Raw genomic sequence first — 16,813 nt, forward strand, 5'->3', positions numbered from 1 at the left:
GCTTTTCTTTAGTCTGACATTGTCTCATGGTGTCTCTGATGGCTTTGCAAACACCATTTGGTATTAACGACAGGTCACCCGACTTGAATGCCTCACAGCTAAACTTTCACTAGGGAGTGTATCCCTCTGTTCATCCATGATTTCTGGTTGGGGAGTACTCAGATTAACTTCATTGGCATGCAGTCCTGTATACACATACTGATGAAGTCTGTGAGAGTAGTGGCATACTCATTTAGTTTGGCCACTGAGTTTTTGAATATGAACTCTTCCACCGACTCTTAGCAGTAGGGGTTCATCTGTTACCTCAGACCAGCACTGTACAACCACTGTACTGGATCCTCATGCTTCAGTTTCTGCTTGTAATCTGGGAGAAGGAGCACAACCTTATGGTCTGATTTACCAAAATACAGGCGGGAGTGAAGTGGTAGGCATCTTTGATGGTTGTTTAGCAATGATTAAGCATGTTTGGGCCTCTGGTGGGACAGAAGACATATTGATAGCATCTTAGTAGCACATTCTTGAGGTTGGCCTTGTTGAAGTCATCAACTATGATGAACAAAGCCTCGGGTTATTCCATGTCAACCCTATTTGTAGCAGTATATATTTCATCAAGTGTGCTCTTCATTTCCGCATGGGATGATCAGTGATAAATGGTATTCCATCCAGATAAATGTGAGGTGATGCACTTGGGCAGGACAAATAAGACAAGGGAATACATAATGAATGGTCAGACCCCAGGAAGCATGAGGACCAGAAGGACCTTGGTGTCATGTATGCATGTCCCTTAGGGTATCAGGACAGTGAATGAAGTGTTTAAGAAGACATTTGGTATGCTTGGATTTATCAGTTGAGGCGAAGAGTTTAAGAGCAGGGAGATTATGATGAGACTGTGGAAAATTTTGGTTAGGTCATAGCTAGAGTATTGTGTGCAGTCCAGAATCCATATTATAGGGGCAATGCAATAGCACTGGAAAGGGTACGGAGGACATTTAACAGGATGTTGTCTAGGCTGAAGAGTTTCAGTTATAAAACGAGATTGTAAAGTCTGGGGTTGTATTCCTTCCTCATTACCAAGAAGGTTGAGAGGGGCTGTGATTGAAATGTTAAAAATTGAGGGGCACAAATAGGGTGGGCAGGAAGAAACATTTCTCCTGAATGGAGGGATAAATGATGAAAGGCGTAGATTTAAAATAAGGGGCAGAGATGCAAAAAGAGCGTTTTCACTCGAGGATGATGGGAATCCGGAACTGACTGCCTGTAATGTTGTTAGAGGCAGAAACTCTTACCACATTTACTGATGTACGTGTATGATGCGAAGGCATACATGGCTATGGGCCAAATGCTGGAAAATGGGATTAGAATACATGTTGTTTTTGACTGATATTGATGGCTGTGTTGAAGAGCCTTTACTTGCGCTTTAGCTTTCTATGACTGAATGAGCACCACTGAAGTATCAGGGTGGGATGAAGTTGAAATTCACATTGGTGGATCTGATGGTTTAACTGGATATCTCGACTGAATTTCCCCAATAATGTTTTCTGTGCTTTTATGTCCTTCTCACTAATCTACCAGCTAGTAAAGTAATGTAATCTGGATCGTGCCCACAAAAGGATAGAGCTGATGCTTTGTACTTAACTAATGACTTTTAGAAAACGATTGAATGTCAGCCTGCACTTTTCTTTCTCCTTATGACTTTTACCATGATACATAGGGTCACTACAAACATCGTAATGTTAATCATCCTTTTTGTTTTGGAAATGCTGTCCTGTTTAATAGCCAGATGCCCTTTCTGCTGCTAACCTTTCCCAGAGGGCTGGAAGTATGGCTGACCAGGAGTCTTTCCTGCTCTTGCTGTCTAGCATGTTACAAGGTTTGTAGTCTTCTTCCTTCGCCATCAAGTCCTGGAGTGGAACTTGAACAGAAGACATCTGTTTCAGAAGGAGGGACTGCGCACTGTGCTACAAGACCCCAGTATGCACTTTTCTTTAACTTTCTCAAATACCTCAAATCCATTGTCAGGTTCCCAATTTATTAAGGGTTAGAGCTATGCATTTATTGTTGTGGCAGCAGCCAATTTTATCTCACGCAACTCTCTTCATTATTTTTCATTCTCTGTGACACTGATTCAGTTAGATTTTTCTCAATTTAATACAACATTAAATCATTTAAAATGCTGTGCTACTTATGCACCCTTTTATGCTGCTACCATTTTATGTCTTGCCTTTTCCATTCTGCTCACCAAATAGCTATTTATATTTAAAGTATTTGATGGTTTATAGTTGTAATGACTTTGCATAGGGTACCTTTCGTAAATGCTGGACAACACAAAATATTCATAACTTTAGATTTGCGTTGAATGGAGCTCCAGCATTTTGCAGCTTCCTGCTCTCCATGGACTGATACATTTCTGTTCAGTACCTGACTGCAGTGTAGCCATAAACATGACACCCTGGATGACCATCCAAACAACAATTAGTTGCTGGCTCTTTATGAATATGTAACAATATATCAGCATAATTGTGTAAGATTTTGAAATTGTAGAGTACCTTTTCAATGTCCCCATTGAATGTTACAGAATCTTACTAGTTTCAGTAGGATACGGGTTAAAATAGAAACACTTACACAGGAACCATTTATTATAATCTCTCCCCCACAGAGTTTTCTGATTAGGATTATATGTTACAGGAAATTATCTGAATACTCGAAGAAAGATTTTAATCAATTAAACATCCCTGCAGTCAGAATGCTCTGATGTGGTACTACCTATTTATTCTTGACATGGCATTTGTATTCCTTGCATGAAACACACAAACATATGGAATGTTCGTTATTAGTTACACTGCGACTGACAAAATTCACTAATTTTTTGATTCAAATTTTCTAAATTAAATTTGTATATTGTACATTTCAAGTCCATACTTATTATTGAATATTCTGAAGATATGTGCAGGTTTGATTGGGGTTAGCAATCACTTGTAAACATTCTTTGCAGTTCTGATAATGTGGAGTGATTCTTACTTAAATTAGCAAAGGCCAGTAACTATTTTGTGTACTAATGTCCAATTGTTATAAAAATTGTTAGTTGGTGATTGTGTTGAATCAAACCTCAAAACAAAATCACAATTTCACAACACCTGTGTTCTTAAGTTATTTCAAGTAGTGGGGTCTGTACTACCAACATTTAACATCAGGATTCAGGATTGCAGCATAGAGTCCTGGCACCTGTACTTGCATATGGGCCAGTAAGTTGCATTTTCTTGCATTTATGGAAGACGTCACATCTACCATCAAACAAAAATAAAATACAGATCACACAGGGAGATATTCAATTTTTCTAGTCATGACATGCTTAGGTTTTAAACTGGGCATTCCCAAGCCAACTAGCTCTGTATTTTTTATAATAAGAACAATGAAGTATGGTTTCAGTTTCAGATTTGAAAATCTGCAAAAAACATTCTGACAAAGGGTCAATGAACTCTAAATGTTAAATCCACTTCTCTCTGTATAGAAGTTGCCAGACTTGCTAAGTGTCTCCAACACTTTGTGTTAGTGTTTCAGCTCTATATTTCTGTTATCTATGATTCTGTGCCTTACAAAGACTTGGAGCAATCTCAAATGTCCCTTAATCTGTGTGATCATGGCTTTGGCCTGTTGGTAAGGAAAGGATTAATTAAACTGTTCTGTCATTTGCTCATGTCATACTGCTGATTTGTATTTATATAGTAGTTATGGTCAAGGACAAGTCAAATTAAACGTAATGATTACCAAGCTCTGAAATACAAGATTCTTAGAGCAATGGTTACCATCATCAATTTGGCAAATCTAATTTGAGAGAATTAATATGATAGACTTCAAAGTTTCAGTTGGTCTACAACAACATTGTGTGGGGTATCAGGGAGTTTCAGAAGTGAACTTGTCAGTACATTTTTAAAGCAATCCTAGCATTTGCATTGGATTTCCATTTTCCCAATCAATGAGCACCAGCAGTCTTGATGACAGTCTTCAATTGTTTATTTCAGATCAAATATGTAAAGGCATTCTTCTGTCTAAGGAGCTTTGTGGATTTTTGCAGAGAACTCAATTGGTGTGCAAGTTTTGAACAGATACTGAACTCGAACAATGAAAGCACACATTTCAACTCAATAGTGTGCTTCAGCAATGCCTTCTCGCAGGGATGCTGTGAGAAAAAGCTGACAGGGAGATTACTTTCCACCTCTGGTAGGTAAATTTTTGCTGCAATGAACAGGATCACGTGGTTTGATCACTGAAGATGTCAGCAGCAAGAATGGGGCGCCATATCCTACATACAGTACTAGAAGAGGCTTAAGTAATTTATCAGGGCAGGGAAAATAAATTACTTGGCACATTCAAGTATTTCCTGGCAAATATCTGATTCCTACCCCATTTATTCTGAAATAAAAACAGAAAATGTTGGAAGAACTCAATAGGTCTGGCAGCATCCATGGAGAAAGAATATTAATCTATAGTTGCTTCATCAATGACTTTTCCCCTATCATAAGATCAGAAGTGGGGTTGTTTGTTAATAATGGCATAATGCTCAGCCCCACAAGCACAGCAGCATGCTACAACTTTTTACCATCCAAGTAATAATCTATTTTGCTGTTAGTCCTACCAAAATGTATGACTTCACTTTTATTAACATTGTATTCCATCTGCCAGACCTTTGCCTATTCACTCAATGTATCTGTGTTCCTCTGCAAAGTTTCACAGTCCTCTGCACACTTTGTTCTGTCACTCATCTTACTGTCATCAGCAAATTGTGACACTGTACATGTAACCCCCAACTCCAACTCATCTATGTAAATTGTAAATAATTGTGGTCCCAACACCAATCCCTGAGGGACACCACTCATCACTGATTGCCAACCAGAATATTTATCCCTGCTCTTTGCTTCCTGTCAGTCAACCAATCCTCTATCCTCACTTATTCTCTATCCCTAACACCAGGCATCTTTATTTTACACAGCAGCCTCATGTGCAGCATCTTGTCAAAGGCCTTTTGGAAATCTAAGTACACCACATCCACTGGTTCCCCGTTGTCCACCTTACGTGAAATGTCTTCATAGAATTCCAAAAGATTTGTGAAGCATGACCTGTCCTTCATGAACCCAGGCTATGTCTGTACAATGGGACAATTTATTTCGCGATGTCCTGCTACTTCTTCCTTGATAACAGACTCAAACATCTTCCCCACTACAGAAGTTAGGTTTACTGGTCTATAATTCTCCATCTTTTGTCTAATTCCCTTTTTAAACAGTGGTGTCATAATTGCTCTTTTCCTATCTGCTGGGACTGCCTCAGAGTCCAGCAAATTTTGGAAAATTACTGCCAGTCCTCCTGTTATTTCTCCCACCATCTCTTTTAATACCATGGGATGCATTCCATCAGGGTCAGGAGACTTGACTATCTTTAGCTCCATTAGTTCACCCAGCACTAGCTCTTTTTTTTTAGATTAGATTTACAGTGTGGAAACAGGCCCTTCGGCCCAACAAGTCCACACCGACCCGCAACCCACCCATACCCCTACATTTACCCCTTACCTAACACTACGGGCAATTTTAGCTTGGCCAATTCACCTGACCCGCACATCTTTGGACTGTGGGAGGAAACCGGAGCACCCGGAGGAAACCCACGCAGACACGGGGAGAACGTGCAAACTCCACACAGTCAGTCGCCTGAGTCGGGAATTGAACCCAGGTCTACAGGCGCTGTGAGGCAGCAGTGCTAACCACCATGCCACCGTGCCGCCCCTCTTCTGTAATAATAATTGTTTCCAGGTCCTCACCTACCTTTGTCTTTTTGTCACTTACTAGCATGTTATTAATATCTTCCACCATGAAGACCGATGCAAAATACCTGTTCAATGCCTCAGCCATTTCAGCATATCCCATAATTAACTGCCCCTTCTCATCCTGTAAAGGACCAACATTTACTTTAGCCACTGTTCTTCATTTTATATATTTATAGAAACTTTTGCTATCTGTCTTCATATTCCATGTTAGCTTTTTTCTCATACTCTTTCTTACTTTTCTTTATCGCTCTTTTTGTGGCTTTCGGTAGACTTTTAAAGTTTTTCTAATCTTCTAGATTCCTGCTGTTTTTGGCCACTTTGTATGCCTTCTCTCTCACGTTGATAGCCTGCCTAATTTCCTTACATGCCCATGGCAGATTACCCCTCCTCTTACAGTCCTTCCTTCTCACCGGAATATACTTTTGCTGAGCACTTTGAAAAATTTCTTTGAAGGTCCTCCGCTACACGTCAACTGTCGCACCACAAAGACTCTGTTTCCAATCTATGTTAGCCAGGTCCTCCCTCATTCTGTCATAGTCCCCCTTATTCAAGCACAGGACCCTGGTATTGAATCTTATCTTCATACTATCCAGCGGTATTTTAAGTTCAACCATACTGTGATCACTCCTGCCAAGAGGATCCCTACCTATGAGGTCATTAATTATTTCTGTCTCATTACACAAGACCAGATCTAGGATAGCTTGCTTCCTTATCGGTTCCACTATATACTATTCAAGAAAACTATCGTGGATACACTCAAAGAACTTCTTCTCAAGGCTACCCTGACTGAGCTAGTTGGATCAATCTACATGCAGATTAAAACCCCCCACAATAATAGCAGTACCATTTTTGCAGGCATTAGTTATCCTTTGTTTATTGATCACCACAATGTGATGTTATTATTTGGTGGCCTATAGACTCTGCCTATCTGTGACCTTCTCCATCTTGGAATTCCTAATTTCCTAATTTCTTGGATTTGACCTCATGATCCATTGAACCGAAATCATCTCTCAGCACTGTCCTGATGTTGTCCTTGAATACCAGAGCTACACCACGTCTCTTACATTCCTGGCTGTCCTTCCTAACAGTCTGGTATCCCTGGATACTTAATTTCCAGTCATGGCCATTCTGCAACCATGTCTCCATAATGGCTACCAAATCATATTCCTTCACAATGATTTGTGCTATTTAACTCATCAACCTTGTTACGCATGCTATGAGCATTCAGGTAGAGTGCCTTTATGCTAGTTTGCTTACCCGTCATGATTCACAACATCATTAATATCTCCTAAGTTATCCTTCATTTTTGCTTATTTCATAGTCTGCCTTCAACTTAAACCCTCCTGCACATACTCTAACTTGCTGCTTACCTTTTCATTTATCACCATACGTCCTGTTGCTTTCCCTTTCCCTTCCCCCGACTCACAAGTTTAAAGTCCTGGTGACCACCCTATTTATCCTTTTCGCTAGAACAATGGTTCCAGATCGGTTTAGGTGGAGACTGTCCCATTGGTATAGATTCCCCCGGTTTCCAAACTGATGCCATTGTCTCATGAAGTGGAACCCCTCTTTCCCACACCAATCCCTTAGCCTCGTGTTTGCTTCCCTAATTTTCTTGTCCCTAAGTCAATTTGCATGCAGCTCAGGCAGTAATCCAGAGATTATGACCTTGCCACTCCCCAAATATATTGCCGGCAACCTTCCCAACAGCCTTCTGCTCAATGCTCCTGCACCTTCCTGCTGCTGGAATAACAATGATGGGCCCCAACGCTAGAGGTGAGTTTTTATACTTTTTGCTCACCTTTTCGACAATCAAAGGAGAACAGTCTCAACTTTTCCAATCTATTTTCAGAACTGCTTGAATACTGCCCAATATATAGCCCACAACTGTACACAACAAATATTATGGTCTAACAGGTGTACTGCACAAATTCAGCATGATCTCCTTGCTCTTATTCTCTATGCCCCAATTAGTAAAGCCAAAAACATTCATTGCTCTCTCCAATGTCCTCCCACTTTCAATGATCTGTGCACATAAAGACAGAGGTTCCTCTGTTCCTTCACTCCTTCAGAATGGCGCTCTTGATGTTAATGTTGTCACTCTATGATTACTGACTAAAGTGCATCACAACACATTTCTCTGCACTGAAGCATATTTGCTAACAACCCACCCACTCCACCAACTTATCAATGCTCTTTTCATGTTCCAATTTGTCCTCCTCACATTTTACAATTCTCCCAAGTTTATTTTCATAGAACCAAAGAGGTCTACAGCACAAAACCACTGTGCCACCGTGCCGTGCAGGTACAACGAGTAATTAGGAAGGCAAATGGAATTTTGTCCTTCATTGCTTAAAGGGATTGAGTTTAAAAGCAGGGAGGTTGTGTTGCAGTCATATAGAGTGCTGGTGAGGTCACACCTGGAAAATTGCATGCAGTTTTGGTCTCCTTACTTGAGAAAGGATGTGCTGGCTCTGGAGGAGGTTCACTGGGTTGATTTTGGAGTTGAGGGGATTGGCTTACGAGGAGAGTCTGAGCATTCATTGGAATTTTGAAGAAATTCCTCACAGCGCCAGAGACCCAGGTTCAATTCCTGCCTTGGGCAACTGTCTGTGTGGAATTTGCACATTCTCCCTGTGTCTGCATGGGTTTCCTCCAGGTGCTCCGGTTTCCACCCACAGTCCAAAGTTGTGCAGGTTAGATGAATTGGCCATGCTAAATTGCCCATAGTGTTAGGCGAAGGGGTAAATGTAGGGGAATGAGTCTGGGTGGGTTGCTCTTCGGACAGTTGGTGTGGACTTGTTGAGCCGAAGGGCCTGTTTCCACACTGTGATTAATCTAAAGTAATCTAATCATAGACGTTGAGAGGATGTTTCCACTGGCAGATTAAACTAGGCCAAGAGGGCATAGCCTCAAAATTAGGGGGATCAGATTTAGGACTGAATTGAGCAGGAACTTCTTCAGCCAGGGGGTTGTGAATCTATGGAATTCCCTGCCCAGTGAAGTAACTGATGCTACTTCAGTAAATGTTTTTAAAGCCAAAATAGATTTTTTTTTGAACAATGAAGGAATTAAGGGTTACGATGAGAGGGTGGGTAAGTGGAGCTGAGGCCACGGAAAGATCAGCCGTGATCTAATTGAGTGGCAGAGTAGGCTCAAAAGGCTGGATGGCCAACTCCAGCTCCTAGTTACCTGCTTTTGTAATTTATACCTTGACTGATAAAGGCAAGATTGGCAAAAGTGAGGACAGCAGATGCTGGAAACCAGATTTTAGATCAGAGTGGTGCTGGAAAAACACAGCAGGTCAGGCAGCATCCAAGGAGCAGGAAAATCAACGTTTCGGGCAAAAGCCCTTCATCAGGAATAGAGACAGGAAGCCTCCAGGGTGGAGAGATAAATAAGGGTGTGGGGCTGGGGAGAAGGTATAGCAAAGAATACAATAAGTGAATGGGGGTGGGGATGGAGGTGATAGGTCATAGAGGAGGGTGGAGCGAATAGGTGGGAAGGGAGATTGGCAGGAAGGACAGTTCATGGGGACGGTGTGAGCTGGAAAGTTGGAACTGAGGTAAGGTGGGGGAGGGGAAATTAGAAACTGGTGAAGTCCACATTGATGCCCTGGGGTTGAAGTATTCCAAGGCGGAAGATGAGGTGTTCTTCCTCCAGGCGTCGGGTGGTGAGGGAGCGGCGGTGGAGGAGGCGCAGGACCTGCATGTCCTGAACAGAATGGGAGGGGGAGTTGAAATGTTGGGCCACGAGGCGGTGTGGTTGATTGGTGCGGCTGTCCTGGACATGTTCCCTGAAGCTCTCTGCGAGGAGGTGTCCAGTCTCCCCAGTGTAGAGGAAACCACTTCGGGAGCAACGGATGCAATAAATGACATTGGTGGATGTGCAGGTGAAACTTTGATGGATGTGGAAGGAGCCAACACTGCCTTGGACCTGGAGAACCCTGTGAACTTTTGAGTTTGAGAGGCTGCATCATTAGGGAAGCTGAAGAAGTCAGGAAGCCTTGCCAAGTGGGCATCTGTAATGGCACGGAGTCAGCATTGAGTAGGCACTTGAGATATCACAGGTCAGGACTCGAAGCTTGAAATGAGGCCTAAATTAAGTAACTCTAAAAGCTGTCTGGCAGCATCCAAAGAACAGGAAAATGACGTTTCGGGCAGAAGCCCTTCATCAAGCCCTTCCTGCTCCTCGGATACTGCCTGACCTGCTGTGCTTGTCCAGCACCACTCTAATCTTGACTCTGATCTCCAGCATCTGCAGTCCTCACTTTCACCCTCTAAAAGCTGTCTGTCAATGCCACCAATAAGTTATGTTGATGGGTCTGTCTAGGGACCAAATCTTTATTCAGAAGGACATAGATGCTAGTCACTACCTCCCTGGATAGCCAAAAAAAGTCGCTCACTGTTACTTAGAGAACACCAGGTAGATAAACCTGTTAGGATGCTCATGGTCAAAAACAAAAAAACAGTAATTGCTGGGATGACTCAGAAGGTCTGGCAGCATCTGTGGAGACAAAGTAGAGTTAATGTTTCAGGTACAGATTCTTCTAACAATCCTGTGCTTATTGACCTTCATTAGCTTCTGATAAAGGAACAATTTGGTTTTAAAATGCACATTCATGTTTCAATCCCTCAATGGCCCTGTTCCTTGCTATCTGTGTAATCACTGGACCAATTTGAAATCCATGTATAAATGAAATCACTAACCAGCCTTCTCTGAGAATGTAACCTTGAGAGAACAGATCATTCCGTCAGATATTATGTGTTAACATACATTTTGCTCCTGAAATAGGGGCAGGGTATGTGCCAGATTCTCATCATCATCAAGGCTTATTCAAAAACAGCCCCAAGAACACGATTAGTTGGAGACAAGCCTTCTATGAGAGGCAAAGCTTCTGTTAGCTCCATTTCTGGAAAGAATTCAAGCAGATTTCTCTGTGCAGTTAGAATGAAGTGAGCACAAAGCTCTCGGAATTAGTAAGCAGCTAAGAGTTAGATTTAGGACTCAGATGTCTTTGGGAGTTGAGAAGGTGAGAAGATTGTTGGCTTTGTGTGCTGAGAGAAAACCACAAGGAATAACTTAGCTGAGTGAAGTCAGTTAGCTATCATTAATGTTTGAATTTAGTTTAGAATAGGTGTTGAAAAATCCATATGGAATATTTGCTTCACCCATCTCAGCAAGATCAGACTCAGGGCCATATAAGATCATTTTGCTTTAATGTGTTTCATTAATGCAAATTCACTATAATGTGATTGACGAATTGAGAGCACTGCTTCTATAGTGCAAACCTTTAAAGCATGTATTGGTTATAATGCGATTCCGCCCCATTCATTTAAATTGTGCTGACATTAAGCAATTTTCTTATAACATAGGATTGTACGAGAACTGAACTACTGTGTTATAGCAGAACTGACTGCAGCTAGCTTGAAGAAAATCTGTTGGTGAGAAGCTGAAGTTGTGCTAGTGAATACATACTGGAGTGCAGAGTCACAGTTAAAAGCAGAATGCACCAACGACAAAAGACAAGGAGTAGTAATTGAGGCAGTCCATGATGGAATGGTTCTAGAGAGAGAGTTTCAAGGCTAAGTCAAAAGTTAAACAGCAATATCTTGTGAAGTTAAATGAGAATTGATGATCCACTGCATCATTAACATCTGGCGGGGGAGCAAGTGGAGGGTGAATTGTTGAGAAATCCATGGGATCTTCCTTGATAGTATTTGCTATATTTGATACATGTTATTGGTTGTTTGCTCAGTCTATTATCTACATTTATGGTGTTAATTTTGGGTCTTAGAAATAAATTGTACATATATTGCGGACTTTATTACTGTTCTAACATTATATAGTAAAGCTTGCTGGTATTTGTTCAAACTCAGAATTTTGTGGCTTTATTTTCTTAGTAAGTCCCTTATCTCACCTTTTGACTACTTTAAAATAAAAATAAAGGTTACTGGTTACTAACTGGATAACATAAAGCTGGTAGTCTGGTCTGGAATCAAAATAACTGGAGGGTCATCTGGGATTGGTAACATAAAGTTGGCAATCTGGTCTGAAATTATAATAGTAAAAAAAGGTCGGAACAATTGCAAATTGGAGTAGCTGCACTTATTCAGGATATTTTGACAGGAGAAAAAGGGTATACAGCTATCAACAAGACTCAGATAGAATTTATAATGGATTGAACCTTAAATTAATAAAGGATCAATCATAATAATTTTAGTCTAAAAACATGTAATAGTGGAAAGGAGTTGGAGAAAGAAAATATACAATTAGGGAAGGGAGTTTTAAACATAGAATAGTCATCACTAAGGTTCAACCACCCTGATGTCAATAAGGCTGAAGAGGTACATAAAGGTGATAAATTATGCATCGTCCTATATGTTCAGTTTTTTGATTTGGCCTTGAAATCTCGTATGTAACCAGTCCACCAGGAAAGGTGCATTATTGTATGTAATAATAATTAGGAATGAATTGGAACCAGAATAATCATATTCATGCTCCTCATGATTTCGTAAACATCTATAAGGTCACCCCTCAACCTCTGACGCTCCAGGGAAAACAGCCCCAGCCTGTTTAGCTTCTCCCTACAACTCAAATCCCCCAGCCCTGGCAGCATCCTTGTAAATCTTTTCTGAACCCTTTCAAGTTTCATAACATCCTTCCAATAGGAGGGAGACCAAATTTGCACGCAATATTCCAACAGTGGCCTAACCAATGTCCTGTTTAGCTGCAACATGACCTCCCAACTCCTGTACTCAATACTCTGACCAATAAAAGAAAGCATACCAATGCCTTCTTCACTATCCTATCTACCTGCAACTCCAATTTCAAGAAGCTATGAACCTGCACTCCAAGGTCTCTTTGTTCAGCAACGCTCCCTAGGACCTTACCATGAAGTGTATAAGTCCTGCTAAGATTTGCTTTCCCAAAATGCAGAACCTCACATTTATCTGAATTAAACTGCATCTGCCCCCTCTCAGCTCATTGGCCCATCTGGTCAAGATCCTGTTGTAATCTGAGGTAACCTTCTTTGCTGTCCACTACACCTCCAATTTTGGTGTCATCTGCAAACTTACTGAGGTCAGGCTCACTGGCCTATAGTTACCTGGCTTGTCCTTACCACCCTTCTTAAACAGTGGCACCACGTTAGCCAACCTCCAGTCTTCCGGCACTGCACCAGTGACTATCGATGATACAAATATCTCAGCAAGAGGCCCAGCAATCACTTTTCTGGCTTCCCACAGAGTTCTCATGTACACCTGATCAGGTCCTGGGGATTTATCCACCTTTACCCATTTCAAGACATCCAGCACTTCCTCCTCTGTAATATGGACATTTTGCAAGATGCCACCATCTATTTCCCTACAATCTATCTCCTCCATAACTCATTTAAGGACGTGGAGAGTATTCCATCATGTTTCATGTAGATGGTGGACAGGTTTTGGGTCAAATATGGAAAGTTACTTGCCGAAGGCTTCCTAGCCTCTGACATAGTCATGCAGCCATTATATATATGTGATTATTCCAGTTCAGTTTCTGGTCAATGATAACCCCCAGGACTTTGGTAGTGGGTGAGTCAGCAATGGTAATACCATTAAGATGGTTGAAGACTCTTTTGTTAGCAATTGTCATTGCCTGTCACAAATCTTATTTGCTACCTGACTACCCATCCAAGGAGTTCTTATTGGTATTGAACATTGTACAATCGTTAGCATACATCTCCATTTCTGACTTCAAGATGGAAAGGAGGTCATGGATGAAGCAGCTAAAGATGGTGGGTGGAGGACAATACCCTGAGGCATACCTGCAGGGTTGTTCTGGGGCTGGGATGACTGACTTCCAACCACAATAACCTTCCTTTGCTCAGGCATAATTTCAACCAAGCAGAGAGCTTTCTACCCAATACCCATTGATTTATTTTTGCTAGGGATCCTTGATGCCATATTCAGTCAAACATGGCGTTGATGTCAAGAACAGTGACTCTTGCCTCAGTCCTGGAATTCAGCTCTTTTGACCATGCTTGAACCAAGGCAGTAATAGGTAGTCAGTGAAAAACATATTGCTAAGTAAGTGCTGCTTAATAGCATTGCTAATGACACCTTCCATCTACCTTCATGGACAAGCTTCTGACTGACAATGGAGAGTCAGGCCCAACACACTGGGGGCATGTTGGAAAGATACAAACACCTGCATCTCATCATCCATTCACAGGTACTCTGAATTAAAGGCCTAGCAATAGGGAAATCATGAATATTGTATGCACTGCAGGTACCCCATTCTCACAGTAAGAAGGGCGGTACTAGAAGACACCCAAGCAGGAAGCTCAGGGCAGTGCAGAATTGACGGGACCCTCCATATTTTCCTCTATGCGACCTACTCCCTCCAAGCCTTCAAGGTTCTAGCCAAGATGAGTCAACGTAACTGTCAGGAAGGCACGTACCATGTCTGGCCCATCCAAACAGAAGCACTCCTGGAGTTGCCTGATGAAGCCTGCAGGAAGTTTGGAAAAATATATCTGTTTTAACCATACATCGGATCGTCAATCTCTGTGTAGGGCCAAATGGCAGTTTAACATCATCCAGTATAAGTTCCTAACTACAGACCACATAGAGGTCTGTGCTGAGAACCTGCTGCATCATGTGGGAGCAAGACGATCAATGCATATATATGGTATGGGTCATGCTGCCATCTTTGGCCTCTTGTAGAATATCCCTGCTGTTTCACAGCCTCAATGGACAAAGGCATAACCATCAAGGAGTTCTCCAGCCATATCTGGGGTAGAGATGTACAACAAATGGAGGGAGGGTAATGGTTGAAAGTTTGCTTGCTGAGCTGGAAGGTTTGTTTTCAGACATTTTGTCACCAGACGGTGTCGTCAGTGAGTCTCTGGTGAAGCACTAGTATTTTGTCCTGCTTTCTATTTTTGTGTCTTGCTTTCTCAGGGTTGGTGATATCATTCCCAGTTCTTTTTCTCAGAGGATGGTAAATGGGGTCCAAATCAATGTGTTTATTGATGGCATTCTGGTTAGAATGCCATGCCTCTAGAAATTCCTGTGCATGTCTCCATTTAGTTTGTATTAGGATGGATGTGTTGTCCCAGTCAAAGTGGTGTCCTTCTTCATCTGTATGTAAAGATACCAGTGATAGTGGGTCATGTCTTTTTGTGGCTAGTTGGTGTTCATGTATTCTGGTGGCTAGTTTTCTGCCTGTTGTCCAATGTAGTGTTTGTTACACTCCTTGCATGTTATTTTGTAAATGACATTCATTTTCATGGTTGTTTCTATAGGGTCCTTGAGGCTCATAAGCTGCTGTTTAAGTGTGTTGGTAGATATGTGGACTACCATGATGCCAAGTGGTCTGAGTAATCTCGAAACTATTTCAGAGATGACTTTGATGTAAGGTAATGTGGCTGGGGTTTCTGGGCACGTTGTGTCTGCTTGTTTGGGTTTTTTGTTGAGAAATTGGCAGACAGTGTTAATTGAGTAACCATTCTTCTTGAATATGCTGCATATGTATTTGTTTTCTGCTCTTCGTAGTTCCTGGATGCTGCAGTGTATATTTAATGTCTTAAATACAAACTACCGCTCAACACCCCACTGGCCAAAAGAATAGCAGAACTGAACGGTTGCAGAATGCTTAGAGAAATGATTAATGATTCCCACAACTGACTCCATAAATACAAATCGGGAGACTTCATGCCAAAAAACTTTATGCACTAACATGATAGGCACACTAGAACGAGCCATAAGCATCAAACAGCAGGAAACAAAGAATGGAAAGAAGAACCCTTCAGGAAAATCTAGACAAGCTCACACAAGAAAACAACACAGAGAACGCCGAGGCTTGGATTAAAAAAACTATCAGACTGACCACTAACAGATACAGAAAAAGCCATCCTAGTAAGAGGGCTAAACTACAACTACAGAGACATGGACAAAAAGGACTTCCTGGCAGCATTAGAATCAACACTGAAAGACAACGAACTCACAGATGAAACCCAGCAGACCATCAGGCAGATAGTTGCACCAATATTAAGCAGGAAAAAGGCAGCAAACACACTCAATACACAGGAAAAGAAAGCCCTAGAAAGACTAAAAAAAATTGTAATCCTACCTGCAGACAAAGGGCACAAGACTGTCATTCTAAACAGAAGTGATTACAATGAAAAAAGTGAACTCACAGCTTGCAGATAACGACTCTTACCAACAGGTGGTGATAGACCTGACCCCACAACTAGAAAACAGAGTCACATCCTTTCTGAAAAAGGCTTCAGAAATCAGGAGAAATAAACAAGACAGACTTGCAAAAAAATGAAATTGGATGAATCCAACACACCATCCTTCTACAGATTACCTAAAGTACACAAACCAAGGGCTCCCCTCAGTCCCATAGCCTCACTACCTGAACACCGACACACAGGCTAGCCAAGGAACGCCACCAAAAACTAAAACACTTAGCGGAAGACTCATGCCACTCCATCCATGAATTCCTGAACTCCATCAAGGACACCAAGACAGAAAGGATGAAATCTGTTCACATCAATTAACATCAACCTGGTGAAAGAAACACTGACTGCATTACTAGAAGAACCAAAGACACAAACACTAGACAGCACCAGCTTCATCAGCAAAGACAACATCCTCAAGCTAGTAGACCTGTGCCTTACCACCCACTTCACATTTAATAACAAGACCTACAAACAAATCAATGGTACACCCATGAGATCACCAATATCAGGATTCCTAGCTGAAGCAGTAATGCAGAGACTTGAACAAATGGCCCTCCCAACTATTCAACCCAAACTTTGGGTCCCACACGTAGATGAAACCTTTGTTATCACAAAATGGAACAAATTGGAGGAAAGCAACAACACCATCAACAATATCCTCACTGGCATAAAATTCACAAACGAGGAGAACAACAACAGATTCCCATGCCTGGATTTCACAGTAGAGTGAACAGTTAATGGGGAACTTTAAACCAGCGCCTACAGGAAAA

This window comes from Hemiscyllium ocellatum, chromosome 10, assembly GCF_020745735.1.
Source record: "Hemiscyllium ocellatum isolate sHemOce1 chromosome 10, sHemOce1.pat.X.cur, whole genome shotgun sequence".
NCBI classification, from domain to species: domain Eukaryota; kingdom Metazoa; phylum Chordata; class Chondrichthyes; order Orectolobiformes; family Hemiscylliidae; genus Hemiscyllium; species Hemiscyllium ocellatum.